The sequence below is a fragment of the Hemitrygon akajei genome, chromosome 4, assembly GCF_048418815.1.
Source record: "Hemitrygon akajei chromosome 4, sHemAka1.3, whole genome shotgun sequence".
Lineage (NCBI taxonomy): Eukaryota > Metazoa > Chordata > Chondrichthyes > Myliobatiformes > Dasyatidae > Hemitrygon > Hemitrygon akajei.
Genome location: NC_133127.1, coordinates 160083875 through 160103772, shown reverse-complemented (window position 1 = coordinate 160103772; position 19898 = coordinate 160083875). Strand labels below are relative to the sequence as shown.

The 19898-nt window shown below is 42.2% G+C and overlaps 1 protein-coding gene across 8 annotated transcripts in view; it reads right to left on the bottom strand.

The window, feature by feature from the left end:
* The window catches only part of LOC140726859 (actin-binding protein WASF3-like), a 142915-nt gene that overhangs the window by 96598 nt on the left and 26419 nt on the right, over positions 1-19898 (bottom strand). For 3 of the 8 annotated variants that reach the window (XM_073043789.1, XM_073043800.1, XM_073043790.1), the window contains exon 1: positions 17007-17140. The exons of 3 other annotated variants lie outside the window; for them this stretch is intronic. The gene's annotated coding sequence lies outside the window, so the exon portion shown is untranslated. 2 more of the 8 variants (XM_073043797.1, XM_073043799.1) reach the window with 1 other exon arrangement.

Genomic DNA, 19898 nt, shown 5'->3' with positions numbered 1-19898 from the left:
AGCTTAAAGTTCTTAGGAGTGACCATTACCAATGGCCTGTCCTGTCCAACCATGTAGATGCCACAGCCAAGAAAGCTCACCAGCACCTCTAAAACCTCAGGCAACTAAAGAAATTTGGCTTGCCCCCTTTACTTACTTACTGCCAATTATGCCGCTAGCGTTTGGGGCAGCAATGAAGGTCTTCCATCTCTTGCAGTGTTCAGGGTTTGCTTCATCGTGTCAGTAGCTTCTGCTTGGTTTTCACTACTGTCAGTCATGCAAGTCCCCAGTGAAGACTTCGGAATACTGTCGCATTCAGATGCAGAAGAATTCTTCATTGCTGTTTCCGTAACAATTTTGCTTTTCTAGTCAAAATTGTTAATCCTGAGCGGAACCCCACTAACTGGAGGACCTTAGTCTGTCCTCTACCCTTTGACCTGTTGGTATGGGTGACCTTACCAAGAGCCGAAGCATAAAGCTGTGACTCCAGCCAACATAGCACTCCAGGTCATTGAGGCAGACAAGTCTCGAAACCATGAAAAGGCTGTGATCCTCTTGAAGGATGTCCCCTTTAACCCTTAACAAATTTTGTCAATGCACCATGGAAAGCATCCTTTCTGGATGCATCACTATGGCAACTGCTCTGTCTGTGACCACAAGAAACTGCAGAGCGTATGGACACACTGTACGGCACAACACATCACGGAAACCTGTGGACTCTGTCTATACTTCTCGTTGCCTCAGTAAAGCAGCTAACTAATCAAAGACCCACTCACACTGGTCATTCTCTCTTCTGTCCCCTCCCAACAGGCAGTTGATACAAAAGCCTGAAGGAACATATCATTAGGCTTAAGGACAATTTCTTTCCCATTGTAATAAAACTATCGAACAGTCCCCAGTATGATAAAGTGGACTCTCACCCTCACAATTTACCTTGCACCTTACAGTTTACCTGCACTGCACTCTCTTTAACTGTAACATCTTAGTCTGCACTCAGTTATTGATTTACTTTGTAGTACCTCAATGCACTATTACAATGAACCCTGCATGGACATTATGCAAGTCTTCAGTACATTGCTTCAGCAGTCTGAGGAACCCAACTGCTTCAATCCGGTTGCAATCATACCAGTGTCCAGGAAGAATCTGGTAACCTGCTTCAGTGACTATTGTCCGGTAGCACTTAAAAGACCTTTGAAAGGTTGGTCATGAAACATACCAACTCCTGCTTGAGGACGGTCTTGGATCCACTCCAATTTCCCTACTGTCATATCAGGTCAACAACAGATGCCATTTCATTGGCTCTTCATTCAGCCCTGGAGCATCCAGACAGTGAAGATGTACACATCAGGATTCTCTTTATCGGCATTCAATACTATCATCCCCTCAAAACTACTCAAAAAACTCCAAGACCTAAGCTTCGCTACCTCTTTGTACAACTGGATCCTCGATTTCCCAGTCAGTTTTACTACTTCAGCAAGTTATGGTAACAATATCTCCTCCACGATCAACATCAGCACAGGTGCACCACAAGTCTGTATGCTTAGCCCTCTGCTCTACCCACTTAATTATTGTGACTGTGAGTCTAAGCACAGCTCCAATGCCATATTTAAGTTTGCTGATGACACCACTATTGTTGGCTGAATCAAAGATGGTGATGAATCAGCATATAGGAAGGAGACTGAAAATCTGGCTGAATGGTGCCACAATAACAATCTCTCACTCAATGTCAGCAAAACCAAAAAGCTGATTATTGACTATAGGAAAAGGAAACCAGAGGTCCACGTGCCCGTACTTTTCAAGGGATCGGAGGTGGAGTGGGTCAGTAATTTTAAGTTCCTTGGCATTATCATTTCAGAGGATCTGCCCTGGGACCAGCATGCAAGTGCCATTACACAGAAGGCATTGCACAGCCTCTACTTCCATAGGAGTTTGTGAAGGTTCAGCATGTTATCTAAAATCCTGACTGGTTGCATCACGGCCCAGTATGGAAACACCAACGCCCATGAACAGAAAAGCCGACAGAAAGTAGTGGATACCGCCAAGTCCATCACAGGTAAAGCCCTCCCCACCAGTGAGCACATCTACAAGGAGCGCTGCCACAAGGAAGCATCAAGGACCCCTACCGTCTAGCCCATGCTCTCTTCTCGACGTTGCCATTGGGAAGGAGGTGCAGGAGCATTAGGTCCCACACCACCAGGTTCAGGAACAGTTATTAACCTTCAAACATCAGGCTCCTGAACCAGCATGGATAACTTCAGTCACTTTAATACTGAGTTGGTTCCACACCCTGTGAAGTTACTTTCAAGGACTCTACAACTCATGTTCTCAATGCTATTTATTATTTATTTTTCTTTTTTTTTGTATTTGCACAGTTTGCCTTCTTTTGCTCATTGGTTGTTTGTCTGTCTTTGTGTGTAGTTTTTAATTGATTCTATTATGTTTCTTTGTTCCTACTGTGAATGCTCACAAGAAAATGAATCTCAAGGTAGTATATAGTGACATATACGTACTTTGCTAATAATACTTTGATAACTTTGAACATGTGAGAAAAATAAATACAGTGATGGATCTGAATGTAGCTCAGCTAACAAACTCAAAGCAGGAATGCTTGCAGAATGACACTGTAGTCCTGGGAGAGATATAATGGTTAGAATATGGCCAGCTCAAAGATTAAGACAATGGTACACCTTCTTCTGGAACGGGGAACTAGAAAAGGAACACCACTCCAATGCAGTGGCTTTTATTGTGAAAACTGAGTCAATTTGCTATTTATGCAATTCCATCCCACCCCTTCCCCAAACAAAACTCAACCTTTAGTCCATTCGAACATGGAATGATCTAGTCAACAGTGCACATACCTGAACCATGGAAGCTAGGAAAAAACCCCAAGGTGGACCTTATTTTTTTTAATTTCAAGGTACATTTATTATGGAAGCAGGTGTACTATATACAGCCTTGAAATTCGTCATCTTACAGACAGCCTCAAAAACAAAGAAACCTAATAGAACCCATTAAAAATAGCTGTTAAACACCCAACATACGAACAAATTGTGTAAACAATAAAAACAACACTAGAACTAAAGATCACAAAAGTTGATTTACAGTCCGTTCATTGCTGCAGCCAGTCCAGGAGACTGTTAGTTGGAGGGCACAGCCTCAGTTCAACACAGAGATGAGTACAACCTCGCAGAGCAGTGAGCTGAAGACCGGCCTATCCCTCACCTCCAGCCCCAACACCTGACCCTTTTCAATCTGGCTCAGCGCTTAAATTGGCCACACACTGACCCATTCCTCGTTCTTGGGCCCAGGCCCTGTCACTTCAATTCTGCCCCAAGTCCACTCCAGCAATGGCCAAACATTGGATCGTTCCTTGCTCTTGGGCGCAGGGCCCACCACCTCGATTCACCCCGTACCTGACCTTTTCAATCTAGCCCGGTGCTTAAATTAGCCATAAATTGGCTAGTAACCTCGCTCTAAAGCCTAGCCCTGGCACTTTGATTTGGCCGCAAGTCCAGTAATGGTGAAACGTCGGCTCATTTCAATCTTGAGAAAACCACTTCCAAGACCGCATCCTAGAGCAGGGGTTTCCAACCTAGAGTACACATACCCCTCAGTTAATGGCAAGGCTCCATGGCATAAGAAAAAAGTTGAGAACCCCTGTCCTAGAGCAAAACAGAATGATCTTCCTAGGCAAGTAAAAGTATTATCCAGTGGAATCCTTCCCTTTATGAAATGCTTGTACATGACTTTGCTATAGCCAACACTCTAATTATGTAAGAGCTACAAACATAACAACCTCAGTCCAAGACTACCTGCTATCTGCTCAGTTACTTCTATTAATTTGTCCCAAAAGAAATAATGGCAACAGAGATACTGCCACAAGAAAATCAATGTAGAAGGTCATGTGGAATTCAGAATTTCAGTGTCTCTAGCAACCTGATGACTCTCAACCAAAGAAGCCAGTGTCCACAATGCCTGAACTGCCCTGAAGTTTACCATACTCTACCATGGTGTCGTGGGCATCACATTAGCGTAATGGTTAGTGCGACACTATTACAGCTCGGGATGTTCTGGGAATTCAATCCCAGCACCATTCTGTAAGGAGTCCGATTGTCCTCTCTGTGGAATGTGTGGGTTTTCCCTGGGTGCTCCAGCTTCCTCCCACAGTCCAAAGATGTACCAGGTAGGTTAACTGGTCATTGTAAGTAGTCCTGTGATTAGGTTAGGGTAAATCAAGTTTGTCAAAGGTCGCTGGGACAGCATGGCTTGAAGGGCTCGAAGGGCTTACTCTGTGCTCTATTTCCTGCTTGTGTTCAGACTTTTGATCTCATTACAAGAAAAACAGAGACTGTTTTGATGAGAATGACTAAGAGACCTAGAAGCCAACAGTTTACATGCCACCAGGCCCCTAAAATGTGCACGTGACTCCAAGCTCCTTGCAATGTCTCCCTGAAGAAAAGATCATCTTTACCAATTTATGGATAGTCTGTCACCAAATAAAACAGAAGAAAATTCAGGAAAGCACAGAGAACTGAGTTTTTTCATCAAGAGGCTATAGTAGTCCTGCATAAGCACAGATGGAGCATGCCACCTCCCATATTTCTCATTCATTCCCCTTACCAATCACCTTCTGTCATAACAGCAGCAGAGTTAAGCCTCACATGCACAAGATAACACATGGAAATGGAGAGGTGGCGAGTCATCTCCAAATGCAATCAACTGCAGAGCAGTACTATTGTTAAATGACCAAAAGTTAGATATCTTATCAATAAGTTCTGGCAGAACAATTAAAACCTTAAGCCTTGAAATTTAATCCATGTATGCATCTTTCCCATGCAAATTTTATATAAAAGCAATTTTATTTTGGTTAGATTGTGTTTGCAATCATTTTCCAGCAAAAGCATTTGCGATAGGAAAAGGATCCAAATCTGTGTGCATAATTTACCTGCACACAAATAATATTGTCCCAGCATTGGTGGCACACCAGTGACAGATCAAACACAATTTCTAGTCAAAATTTCTTTAAGATCAGGTCAGGCAGCATATTTGAATAGGATCAAAGAGTCAATCCAAGATCCTTCATCAGAACTGGAAAAGAAGGGGGAAGAAATTAAGGGGAGAGTGTCTCAGTCCAAAATGTCAAGTCTTTATTCCTTTCCATAGATGCTGCCTGACTTGCTGAGTTCCTCCAACGTTTTGTGCCTGTTGCTCTGAATTTCCAACCTCTATAGGATCTCTTATGTTCATTTAAAATCTACCTTTTCTCACTCTTCTTGCAATATATGTTAATGCCACAGTGCACACACCTACCCCATTTCTTAATCTAGAAATTAGGATCCAATGTCTGTTTTAGGGCTCCAATGGGAATAATAAGATAGCCCAGCTGGAACAGTCAGACATTTTCAATCATGTAGTGAAAAGCTCTTGTAAAAGCAGCACTTAGTGGAAGAGCTAATAACAGATTCGTAAATCCACTAGGCTCACTTTAATGAAATTTATTTCCTGATATCAGCAAGAGAACTATTCTAGATCTTTTAATATCCTAATTACAGTTTAAACTAAACTAAAGATTAAAACTTTCTCCTAAAAACTTGTTCTGGGTATGTGGTACTTATGTCCATAACTACGACTGTGAATAAACTTCGATACCCAAGTCAGTGTACAGTGGTGCTTATGTTTGTAGCTCTGATATTAGTACTCCCCAACTGAGAATCAGTCATCTATACCATTTCACATTCTGCTACATTAATTAGAGGACAAAGTAATGAATAATGAATGCTTTTTTTTAATTTAAAAAAATAGAACTTTTGATTAGTAGCAAAGCTTTATAAATTTCAAAGTGTAAGCTTAGGGAGAACAGTGGAGAAATAAAGGAGTTACAGGCTAGAACAAGAGATTGTGTAATATTTCCATCTATTTTGAAAATAATAGAATTTAAAGATATTAATTATCCATCTATGTTTTATCAGCAGGTGGAAAAATAATTGTTAATTCCTTAACACTGGGAAAGGGATTCTATTTTAATGAATTAATACAGAGCCAAATGTACACTAGTGATAATACCACAGAGGGTGTGCTAATTTCATTTAGTTATTTTCTTAAATTGAGTGATTTAAGCAAACAAAGCCTTTGAGTGATATAGATAAAATGAGGCCATGGTAAGCTTTGAAGCATCTGGGCATTTGGCATGGAATGGAAATGGGAAATGGGGTGACTGAACTGGATAGAAAGTTACATGAATACCTGTCTGGCTCCCAGGACCTCCCTCTTTCTCTCCCCTTTTATAATAACACAATAGAAACCAAAGTCTATTTCAGTGCAGAGTGATCAAAATGGTCATAGATTTGCTAAACTGTAGTGATTAGGGTTGTGCTAGATGATTTAAGAACTAAATGGTTGAAGGGCCTTTTTTTAAGCTGTTCTAGAAAGTGGTGGCATGGGACTTCAGACTCATATACCTCCTGCCCAATGGTAGCTGTGAGAAGACGGCATGGCTCAAATGGTGGAGATCTCTGATAGATGTTGCCTTCATGAGGCAGTATGTCATGTATATACTTTCGATAGTGGGGAGGGTTATGCCTCCGATGTATTGGGCTGAGTAGACTACCTTCAGCAGCTTATATTTTTGCACTTTCAAATTGCTGTATTAGGCCATAAAGCAACCAGTCAGAATACTTTCAACAGCCTGGAATGTTCAGTGACAAGCTGAACTTCCTTAACCCCCTAAGAAAGTGAAGTTGCTGGCATATCTTCCTTGTGATTACATCTCTGAGCTGGACTCAGGATAGGTCATGTGTAATGTCAACATCCAGGAACGCTCTTCAGTTCTGACAGCAAGAAGTTGTGGCGGTACCACTCAACCAAGTACCCTAGATGTTAATCAGGAGAAGGTGGAAGGCAGGGTGTCATGACCTCAGCCCCCTCCTTCAAGAGAATCGCAAGATCGCTATTAATTCGGGTCTTGGACCCAGGAAATGAGAGACAATGCCACGGAGTTGACCATTGTTCTTAGAGGCACCTGTGTGAATTGCAACTCTATGGTACGTGCCAGATATCAGGGACATGGACACCCTCGGGCAATGTGGTGTGGGGATGGCCTCACCCTACCTTGATTGACATTTACAAATCTTGCCAGCCATGATAAAAAGGAGACTGCTGGAGGCGGTACTCCAGCGACGCACCAGATGGAGACACCATCGCTCATCGCTCCCGTAAGGACGGGAAGCTGTTCGGGAGCCACGTGTGTTCTGGTTCCCCTAGCTAGGGAATTGAGTGGCTGATAACCCCGAAAAGGATTTCGGACTGACAACGAGGAACTCCCGTTCTCGATCTCACGCTTTGAGTCCAGAAGGCTGGCAAGTTTATTTTCTCTCTCCAACCCGTGAACACGCAGCGGTCCCTCAAGCGGCAAAAAAGCATCGATGAACTGGCGAGACTTTTATATTTCAATTGGACAAATCGTTCAACCCCTAGACAACGATAGAGCTAATTTTTGATTGATTATTACTACACCTATGCTTTAGATTGAGTTTTGACGATGTATATGATCTGAATGTTTTGTATTAACCATACGTTTGTGCCCCTTTATAAATAAAACGTTTGAAAATAGTAGCACCAGGCTCAGCGGACCCATCTATCTTTGCTGATAAGTCACCCGGTTACTGGGGAACGTAACAAGGGTAAGACGAGGGAACACATACCAGGCCTCATACAGGGATCAGAAGTGGAGAGAGTGAGCAATTTTAAAATTTTAAGTTCCAGGGTGTCAATATCCGAGTAGTAAACACAAAGTACACTGCAGATGCTGTGGTCAAATCAACACGTACAAACAAGCTTGTTTCAATGGATGCTGCCCGACCTGCTGAGTTCCTCCAGCTTGCTTGTACGTGTCAATATCTGAGGATCTACCCTAGTCCCAACATATTGATGCAGCTATAAAGCAGTTATATCTTATCAGGAGTTTGAGGAGATTTAGTTTGTCACCTAAAACACTCGAAAAATTCTAAAGAGGTGCATCCTGACAGGCTGCATCACTGTCTGGTATGGAGGTGGTGGGGGGAATGCTACTGCACTGGACCGAAAGCAGCTACAGAAACTTGTAAAATTAGTCTGCTCCATCATGGGTACTAGTTCTGTAGTATCTAAGACATCTTCAAGGAGTGGTTCCTCAGAAAGGTAGCAGCCATTATTAAGGAACCCCATCACCCAGGACATGCCCTCTTCTCATTGTTACCATCAGGGAGGAGGTACAGAAGCCTGAAGGCACACACCCAGCAACTCAGGAACAGCTTCTTCCCCTCTGCCATCCAATTTCTAAATGGACATTGAACTGATGAACATCATCTCACTCTATTATTATTTTTGTTTTTGCTCTATTTTTAATTTAACTTTTTAATATACATACACTCACTGCAATTCATTTTTTCCTATGTTTATCATGTATTGCATTGTAGTGCTGCCTTAAGTTAACAAATTTCATGACATATTCTTAAACCAGATTCTGATTCTGATTCTAACCAAATAGGCTACATGGCAAAGAGTCAGGGAGTTGCAGTAGAAGGGAACTTTGTGGTGTTCCTTTTAGTGTGTGCTGTCTGCCTTTCTATCCTTGATAAGTTCACCACTGTAGGATGGGACACATGGTGTTTGGAGAATAGAGAGCCTGTTCATTACTGAAGAATTATCACTTCTAGGGAGCTGCTGAGCCTGCTAAACACTTTCCACATCTTCTGATAAGCAGACGAACATCTCATGAAATGAGGTCCTGATTACAAACATTTGGCTGCACTCTGCACACCATATAGTTCACATGCACAACATCAGATCCCCGAAAAAGACAATTTATTCCAACCTTTTCTGTGGAAAGAAACAGTAGACAAAAGGCAATGATTCAAGAATATCCTCAAAGTCTCCTTGGAAAATGCATCCACCCCATAGAATCCTCAGAAATCCTGGTATATAACTGCCTATATAAAAGGACGAGCACATGGAATGGTACTGAGAGTGAGAACTCATGCATAATGAGCACACAGAAGTCCTGCATAAACAGCAAAATGAATGCATCACACGACAAACTACCCATCTGTCTGCTCTGTCAGCCACCTCCTACCTCATCTGTACAAGAATCTGCTGAATCCATATTGGGCTCATCAGTAACCTCAGATCACACAAAACCAAAATCAAGTCATCATGAATCCTGAGAGACTGACAAAGAAAAAGAAATACATTTGAATTTGGGTATCTAATTCCAATATTCTTGGCTTTTCACTGAGACTTCCATACTGTAAAAAGGCTGGATGGGATAGAGTTTGTCAAATGTGTTCAGGAAAGTTGAGGTCCCAAGTAGAGAGTGTGATTCTGCATCTCCTATTAGGGAATGAGACAGGGCAGGTGATCTGGATCTAATGATCATTATGCCAAGAGATTCAAGCTAATTATGGGGAAGGATAGATCTAATCCTCGGGTTCAGATTCTAAATTGGAGAAAGGCTAATTTTCATGGTGTCAGAAAGGATCTGGCAAGTATGGATTGGGACAGGTTGTTTTGTTGATTGGGAAAGGTGTGCTTGGTAAGTGGCAGGCCTTCAAAAGTGAAATATTGAGGGTTTAGAGTTTGATGTTTGTGTTAGGAAAAGAAGGCAGGGCAAGGAAAGCTTGGTTTTTGAGAGATACTGAGGTCCTGGTTAAGATGAAAGAAGTGCATGTAGTTTATACAGTAAGAAAAAATAAGGTACTTGAGTAGTAATAAGAAATGCAAGAGAACACAAAGAGGGAAATCAGGAGGGGTAAAATAAGGCATGAGGTTGTTCTAGCAGACAAAGTAAAGGAGAATCTCAAGGGCTTCTAAAGATATATTAAGAGCAAAATGATAGCAAGGGAGAAAATTGGTCCACTTGAAGATCAACATGGTCATCTATGTGTGGAGCTGAAAGAGATGGACTGGATCTTAAATTGATTTTTTTTGCATTTTGTTTACTCAGTAGATGAACACAGTCTATAGAATTGAGGCAAAGCAACAGTGAGATCATGGACAGCACATGGATTACAGATAAGTTCATTGCTATCTTAAGGCAAATTAGGATGGATAAATCCCCAGGGCCTGACAAAGTGTTCCCTCATATCTGGAGGCTTATGACTAGTGGTGTGTCACATGGATTGGTGCTGAGTCCACTGTTATTTGTCATCTATATCAACAATCTGGATGACAATTTGGTATCAGCAAATTTGTGGAAGATACCAAGATTGAGGGCATAGTGGGCATAGCAGAAGGATCTGGACCAGCTGGAAAAATGGGCTGAAAATGGCAGATGGAATTTAATGCAGACAAGTGTGAAGTGTTCCTCTTTGGGAGGACAAACCAGGGTAGGTCTTACATGGTGAACGATAGGGCACTGAGGAGTGGTGTAGAACAGAGGGATCTGGAAATACAGATCCATAATTCCTTGAAAGTAGCATTACAGCTAAACAGGGTCATGAAGAGAATTTTTGGCATATTGGCCTTTAAAAATTAAAGTACTGAGTACAAGAGTGGGATGTTATGTTGAAATTGTATAAAACATTGATTGGTGAGGCCTAATTTGGAGTATTGTGTACAGTTCTGGTCACCTGCCCACAGGAAAGATATCAATAAGTGAAAGAGTGCCAGAGAAAACTTACAAGGATGTTGCCAGTTACAGGCAGATGTTGAATAGGTTAGGACTTTATTCCTTAGTGCATAGGAGAATGAGGGGAGATTTGATAGAGATATAAAAAATTATGAGGAGTATCAATAGGGTAAATGTAAGCAGGCATTTTCCTCTGAGGTTCGGTGAGACTAGAATGAGAGATTATGGGTTAAGGGTAAAAGGTGAAATGTTTAGGTGGAACATGATGGGGAACTTCTTCACTCAGAGAGTCGTGAGAGTTTTGAATGGACAGCCAGTGGAAATGTCTATGTGCATTAGATTTCAGCATTTTAGAGAAATTTGGTGACAAGTAGTAACCTAAACACTGGGAATTTAGAAGTATCTAGTGTTCCAACTCTACTGTGGATTGTTCAGTTCTCCATTACCTATGACATCTTTGAAGGACTTGCATTGTGCCAAATGACTTCTTGTTATTAGGCAACACGAGTGAATCTACAGATGCTGGAAATAAATAAAAAAGACAGAATGCTGGCAGAACTCAGCAGGCCAGACAGCATGTATGGGAGGAGGTAGTGACGACGTTTCGAGCCAAAACCCTGAGGGTTTCGACCCGAAACGTCGTCACTACCTCCTCCCATAGATGCTGTCTGGCCTGCTGAGTTCTGCCAGCATTCTGTGTTTTTTATTTCTTGTTATTAGTATCCGTAGAACTAGTTCAAACTTAACTTATGAAAGCTATTATAATTAGATTGTATTCACTTGAACACAGACAATACTGCAAAGTTTGAAGATTTTGGAAAAAATTAAGAAAGATGAAAACATTTTCCTTCTGGTGGTGGAGTGTAGAAACATGAAGTCAGAGTCTTGCCACTTGATAAGGGGAATTACACAGGCACTGAAGAAAGTATATTGTGAGCAGCTGTTTAATGGCAAATCCAGATCTGACATGGGCTGCTGTATTAGAATGATCAACATGTTCATTATGAGGATAAAAGATAAGGGCAGCAATTTCATGAACTTTGCACGTCAACAGATATGATAAGTTTCGTTGAAAAGAAAAAAGGAAACTGAAATCAGTAAAAGGTCCCTGGGGAATATAAAGGAAACAATAAATTAAGAGGACTAAAGGAGTCATAAAATATTATTGGCAAGTAGGATTAAGGAGAACCCCAAGACATTTTATTATATACAATAGGAACAAGGGGATAGTTAGGGAATACATAGGTCCACTTGAGACCTATGTATAGAGCCAGAGTAACAAAGTGAGGTATTTAATGAGTACTTTACATTGGTATTCACTACAGATAAGGACATAGATATGATGGCGAGATTAGAAAAGGCATGTCGATATTAAAGAGGAGGTGTTGAGGATCTTGGAAAAACATTCAGGTGGCTAAGCTCCAGAACGTTATGGGATCTATTCCAAGATACTGAGGAAAGCAAGCAGCCTTGGCTTCAATCTTTATATCCTCTTTACCCATGATCAAGATGGCAGCAGACTGGCGAACAGACAGTTCTGTTCCTTTGTTTAAGAAGGGCAAAAGGGTCAAAGTAGGAAATGATAGGCCAGTGAGCCTTAAAACAAAGGTTTGGAAATTATTTGCTAAGATCCTTAGGGACTCGATTTATTCGCATTTGGATTATTAGAGGTAGCCAACATCGCTTAGATAGATAGATAGATAGATAGATAGATAGATAGATACTTTATTCATCCCCATGGGGAAATTCAACTTTTTTTTCCAATGTCCCATACACTTGTTGTAGCAAAACTAATTACATACAATACTTAACTCAGTAAAAAATATGATATGCATCTAAATCACTATCTCAAAAAGCATTAATAATAGCTTTTAAAAAGTTCTTAAGTCCTGGCGGTAGAATTGTAAAGCCTAATGGCATTGGGGAGTATTGACCTCTTCATCCTGTCTGTGCGATGGAGGTCTTATGTCACAAATTTGACTTGGGCTTTTTGAAGAAATGAAGAAAACAACTGATGAGGGTAGGGCAATGGATGTCATCTTCATGAAGCATTTGACAAGGTACCTCACAGTAGACTCATTTGGAAGATAAAATCAGATGGGATCCACAATGAGTTTGTAAATTGGATCCAAAATTGTTTTGTTATAGAAGACACAGGGTTAGACACTCCATCTTCCTGCCACCTTAATAGTAATAGAGTTCCTCTTGTCCTTACCTACCACCCCATAAGCCTCCACACCCAACACATTATCCTCTGCAACTTACACCATCTCCAAAGGGATCCTACCACTAGACTATCTTTGCCTTCCCCCTCTGCTTTCTGCAGTGATCGCTCCCTCCACAGTTCCTTTGTCCACTTGTCCCTCCCCACTAATTTCACTCCTGACACTTATTCCTGCAAGTGGCCCAAGTGATATACCAGCCTATAAACCTCCTCCTTCACCTCCATTCAGGGTCCCAAAAAGTCTTTCTAGGCAGGCAACACTTACCTGAGAATCTGCTTGGGTCATCTATTGTGTCTGGTGCTCCCAATGCAGATTCCTCTACATTCATGAGGCCTGTCATAAATTGGGGGACCGCTTTGTCAAGCACCTCCACACCATCCACCATAGCAGGTCTTCCCAAAGGCCAAGTATTTTGATTTTCATTCCCCTTCCGATGTGTCAGTCCATGGCCTCCTTTTGTGCCAAAATGAAACTACTCTCAGGGTGGAGGAGCAACACCTTGTATTCCATCTTTGATACCCTCAATCTGATGGCATGAATATTGATTTCTTCTTCTGGTAAACAAATTTCCCCAACACATTCCTTTATTCCCCAATCTGGCCTTTTACTTCTCACCTGCCTATTACTTCTTCCTGGGTCACCTCCTCCTTCCCTTTCTCCCATGGTCCACTCTCCCCTCCTATCACATTCCTTCTTCTCCAGCCTTGGACCTTTTCCACCCATCTGGCTTCATCTATCACTTTCCAGCTAGCCTCTTTCCCCTCTCTCCACCTTTTTATTCTGGCATCTTCCCCCTTCCTTCCCAGTCCTGAGGAAGGGTCTTGGCCCAAAATATTTATTGTTCATTCACTTCCACAGATGCTGCCTGACTTACTGAGTTCCTTGAGCATTTTGTATGTGTTGCTTTAGATATACAGTGATGTTTTTCTGACTAGAGGTTTGTGACAGGTATGTTCCACAAGGTTAAGTGCTGGGACTTCTCTTGCTTATATTTATATATATAATTTGGATGAAAATGTTTGTGGTCTGATTTGACCAGAGAAATTGCAGACGGAGTTTAATCTGGATAAATGTGGTGTGTTGCATTTCAGCAGGCCAAATGCAGCTTGAAGTCATACAGTAAAAATCAGGACACTTGGGATCATTGTTGCTTGTCTATAGCTTCCTGAAAGTGGCAACACAAGTGGGGTGGTAAAGAAGGCATATGGCATGTTTGCTTTATCAGTAAAGGCACTAATTATAAAAGCTAATTGAGTATAAAAGTCATGTTGCAGGTGTATAGCATATAGAACAGAACAGTAGAGCAAGATGCCTTTCACAGTTTTATTCCTTTGTCTTTATCAGAGACAAAACATTATCCAGCTAACAATTACTGTTTTTTTTTCCCCGTGAAAGAGTGACAACTCTTCCACACCCTTCCACAGAAATGCTGCCAAACTTTGGTCTACCATATCTGCATTGACCATGATGCCAATCAAAACAAATACCATCTGCCTGCTCATGGTCCATACTCCCTCTTGCCTGTTTATGTCTGTCTAAGTCTGGGGTTCCTGACCTTTTTTATGCCATGGACCCCTACCATTAACCATTGAGTCCATGGGCAAGAGGTTGACTCTAAATGATTCTTAAACATGTTTATTGTATCTGCTTGTACCACCTCCCTTGGTAGCAAATTCCAGGCACCTACCACTGGTAAAAGCAGTTGTCTTACAGATCTCCTTTAACCTTCCCCCTCTCACCCTAAATGTTATAACCAAGACTGTGTGTAAAAGTTGGCAAGTTGCAGCTGTATAAAATTTAGGTCAGGCTACACTTGGGGTATTGTGTGCAGTTCTGGTCACTGCATTGCAGGAAGCACGTGGAAGCTTTGGAGAGACTGCAAAAGAGGTTCACAAAGATGTTGTCAGTGTGGAAAGTTAAAGTCGCCAACTATTACAACATTATTTTTTTGCAACTGTCTGAAATATCTCTACAAATTTGCTCCTCTAAATCCTGCCAACAATTGGGTGGTTATAATATAATCTCATTAACGTGATCATCACTTTCTTATTCCTCAGTTCTCAGTAGACTCAGAGTTTGAGCTTTCCAGTCTGTCCTACCTGAGCACTGCCGTGACATTTTCCCCGACTAGTAATGCCACCCCTCCCCCACTCTGAGACCCTCTGTTGGTCGGGGTCGACCATAGACGTTGCGACCAGCTGTCTATGTGATATGCAAGCCAGGGCAGTACAATATGGACTGCAGGCTGTTGTCCATGTAGCAGGCTCCACCTCTTCCCGCAGCTGATAAATCCAAAGGCAGAGAGCGATACAGTTTGGCACCAAGGGCCTTACAAGGGTTGCCAGTGAGTATTGAACTCAACAGGGACTGCTTTAGGGATTCCAGATCTAGGATTTTTTTTTCTTGGCCTTTAATCCCGAAACCCCCATGAGTGGGTATAACCATAAGGCAGCTGAGCTTTGAGACCACAGTTTTCCTTCTCCTAGATGAGCTGCCAACCGGGCTGACGAGCCCCGTCTGCCCTAAGCGACTGGTTTAAGGCTCCAAGAGCCCGCCTTGCCCCTTCTGTCAGTAGAAACAGTCCAGCCTGGTTTAGTACCTAGGCCACAGGTGAAGGCCAGGAGCTGGATTTGGTTGTCAGAGACTATTTGTGACAAACACTATTGGGAACATTTATAGTTAGTGGGAGCTTATCCCCACTACCACCGCTAACGGCTATAACAATCTGAAGGACCCCACCCCGACTCTATCATTTTAAAAATAACGGAATTCCGGAACATTAAGCTGCCAGTCCTGCACCCTCCTACGATCAGGTTTCACTAACGGCTACATTTTATTTCCCTGGTTGAGTGTTGCTCCAGTAAGAATTTAACAGCCTGATCCCTATCAGAACAAAACAATCAAGTGACTATCTCTGAACACATCTCCATCTATTACTGAACATCCCTGCCTGAAGTGTGTACCATCTGCAAAATACACTGCAGATAATTGTGTGGACTACTTCCAGAGCACTTCACATACCCTACTACTATAGACATTTACTACTAAGGAATGCTTCTGCACTAGTAACATGGGAGCATCACCATCTATAGGTGCCTCTAACTACCCACTCCCCCTCCAAACCACACATCACTGAATTTATAAATAATCTGGAACTAAATCTTGTAACTCCCTGGCTATAAAACTGTGATAACACCAACACAAGGACTGCTACAGGCGACCGGGAAACATCCATTAAAACACAGGGAAAAGGTGTTACAAGTGTTGTAACTAGTCTTAAGAATTATAAGTACTCAAATGGGTTTTCAAGCGAGATTCGTGAGGGGTCCTCGAGATTTTAAAATTTTCCATCAGTTGCTATCCTACGTTGATTACTAATGTATTATTTCTTGTAACTTATAAAAATAATACTCTTCTGCAATTTCAAGACCAAGCAACAGTCAGGGTCATGTAGTGGTTCATCGAGAAACTTCATTTAGCCACGATCATAAATTACAAGAACAATCCTAAATTACAAACGATTTCGCTGGTTCCTATTCAAGCGGCGATTTTTTTTCAGGGTTAGTTTCTCTTTACTCATCCAAACAATGCTCTGGGCATTATTACCGTAATTACTGTTCCTGTAAACACCATATTTAAATCTTACTTTAACTTTATTTCCACAACTTTAATTTCCCAGAAGTAATCTTTACAAACGCATACTATCCGTTAACAATGTCTATAGATGATTTTCGAACGCATTGTATATGAAATTGTGCAAATTAATAAACAAAATCGATGTCTAAACGAAAGTGTAAATGGATTGCACAAATGCGCTGTAAATTATAACGGTTATAAGGGGAGAGAAGGGTCCGCCCCTCTTCCTCGCCCACCCGAAGGGAGCTGTCCTGTTGAACAGGGAGGCAATCCACTTCATCGATCGCCTTCTTCTATCCTCAAGCACCCGCATAACAATGACTAAAAGACCGCAATATCGGATTTAAAAGGTAGTCACCGTAGCTGCGGATTCACATGGCCATCAATAAATAATCTATTTACGACTGAAATGCATTCTTACCACATTTAACCTCTGATTTTCAGGGGACAGCCATCTGCTCAGAACTGCGGTGTAATTATTATAAGCCGAGCATCGCCGGCTGCCCACCACCCGGCCAGTCCCGAGCCCACCCTGACCACACTAGCCCTCGCCCCGCACTGACCTCGGCTGGATGAGTTGCAGGGCTCAGGAACAGATACCCCTCCGTGTGTGTGTGTGTGTCTCTCTCTCCCCCCTGGGCCGCCTGTCGGAGCACCGTTAAAACGCCAGAGAGTGCCCACCGAACGCGGAGCGCGCCGGGTTAACCTACCCTGATCACGGACACGGACTGATTGACGTGCGCTCCAGCCAGTCGGCGTGCCCGCTCCGAAATCCCACCGTCCCGGGGACGCCGGCACTGTCCAATGAAATGAGCGCTACTCCAAGGTCAGCTATCAGGTTAGTGTGATGGGTGGGAGCCGAGGCGCGTGCTGTGGTTGCGATTAGCCGAGATTTAGTCTCACTTTAGTTTCTCTGAAGTCATTTAAATCTAAACGTTTTATGTATTGAAAAGGAAAAATGTCTTCTTCCAAAAGTACTAAGTTTTGCTTGCTTTATATCCAGCACTGTGATAAGATTCATGGCGAAGCCTTGAAACTGCGCGAGCGCGTTATTTACTGTAATAGTAAATGTACTTTAACTTCGTTAAAATAGCCTCCGTAAAATAAATCTGTGGTGATTAGCGTGTTGCAAATTGCGTTCTTTGAACTTCTGTTATTTTGCTTGCATTTCGCCAAGTGATATCGTCGATTTCAAATTCTTCCTCGAATATTACTGTTGCACGCTTAATCTGGGAAAAAAAGCACAACCATAGGAACACTGGTGACTTCCAAGATGTCTACCAGCACCAAACAGTTTCCACCTCCTCATCTCTTCTGCAGTCATGTAGGGGAGATGGGGACTTACACTCCTGTCCTGAGATAGCTGATGGCGGCTCTGTGAACCTGAAGACTTTGCTGACGATGGAGCAGGATGTGCTTGATGAGGTGAACAAGCAGCTCGTTTACGAAACGGTGTAGTCTTTTCATCATTTACACTTGGACCTTTTTGTATACTGGTCAAAGGAATTTGAGTACCATCCTGAATGTTCCTTATCAATTTTGACTTACCGTTTTTTATCTACATGTTGTCCCTTAATGTTATACTAAAATTTTCCACAAGTAGGCTTTTGACACTTAGAATTTCCACTTCCAAAGTAATATTACTGGATTCTATACTTGTCTCAACTCTTCAGGGGTGAAACCTATCCCTTTGTTATATATAGACTTAATTATTACAAGTAACTTTGAGCCAGTTGTCCTTATGATGTCATCCAAAATTCTGCTGTCCATGGCTTAATCACAGGAAATCACATCCATTGATCTTCTGAGACAATCCTTCAAGACTCAGATAACCTACCTCAGGTCCAGTTTTGCGGTGGGACAGGTTCATTCCATTGATGGGGTAGGATGTGCCCTATTGAGTTGGAGATGGGTAGTTTGTGAGTTGGGGTTGTCCTGTCATTTTTACTGTAGGCATCAGTGTTTTCCTAACAGAAGATCTTGTTTTCAACATCATCCTGAAAGCTTCTTCTCCACTTTGAGCAATCATGATTCACAGGAGTGTGTGTTTTACATTTCTTTGAAGGAGGGTTTTCAGATTTAGATGCATTTATTTATCACACGTACATCAAAACAGACAGTAAATTGTATCAAGCAACACTCACAAAATGCTGGTGGAACGCAGCAAGCCAGGTAGCATCTATAGGAAGAAACACTGTCGACGTTTCAGGCCGAGACCCTTCGTCAGGACTAACTGAAAGAAAAGATAGTAAGAGATTTGAAAGTAGGAGGGGGAGGGGAAATCTGAAATGATAAGAGAAGACAGGAGGGGGTGGGGTGAAGCTAAGAGCTGGAAAGGTGATTAGCAAAAGGGATACAGAGCTGGAGAAGGGAAAGGATTATGAAATGGGAGGCCTAGGGAGAAAGAACGGGGGAGGGGTGCACCAGAGGGAGATGGAGAACAGGCAAGGAGTGATTGTGAGAGGGGCAGAGAGAAAAAGAGTGGGGGGGGATAAATAAATAAGGGATAGGGTAAGAAGGGGAGGAGGAGCATCAATGGAAGTTAGAGAAATCAATACCTCCAGCCTGATGACATGAACATTGATTTCTCTAACTTCCGTTGATGCCCCTCCTTCCCTTTTTACCCCATCCCTTATTTATTTATTTATCCCCCCCCCCTTTTTTCTCTCTCTCTGCCTCTCTTGCAATCGCCCACCCCCTCCGGTCTTCTATCATTTCATATTTCCTCCTCCCCACACTACTTTCAAATCTCTTAGTATCTTTCCCTTCAGTTAGTCCTGACGAAGAGTCTTGGCCCGAAACGTCGACAGCACTTCTCCCTATAGATGCTGCCTGACCTGCTGTGTTCCACCAGCATTTTGTGTGTGTTGCTTGAATTTCCAGCATCTGCAGATTTCCTCGTGTTTCCTCAGTGAAAAAAGCCTGCTTGCATTCACTATCTATACCCATCATAATTTTATATACCTCTATCAAAACATACGGGAGAATGAGGAGGTAGTCACCCTGAGGTTGCAGGAGGCAGCTAGTTGGGTGACTGTCAGGAGCCAGTGATCATAATATGAAAGAATTTATCCTGCAATTTGAAAAGGAGAATCTAAAATCAGATGTATCAGTATTACAGTGGAGTAAAGGGAAGAATTGATTGGAAAAGAACACTGGCAGGGATGACAACAGAGCAGCAATGGCTGGAATTTCTGGGAGTACAGAAGGTACAAAATATATACATTCCAAAGAGGAAGAAATTCTAAAGTCAGAATGACACAACCATGACTGACAAGAGAACTCAAAGTCTACAGAAAAGCCAAAGAGAGAGCATATAACAGAGCAAAAATCAGTGGTTAGTAAGAGGATTTGGAAGCTTTTAAAAACCAACAGAAGGCAACTAAAAAGTAATAAAGAAGGAAAAGATAGGGGCCATGTGGAGCAATCTGTGTTCCAAGCCTACACCTCCTCTT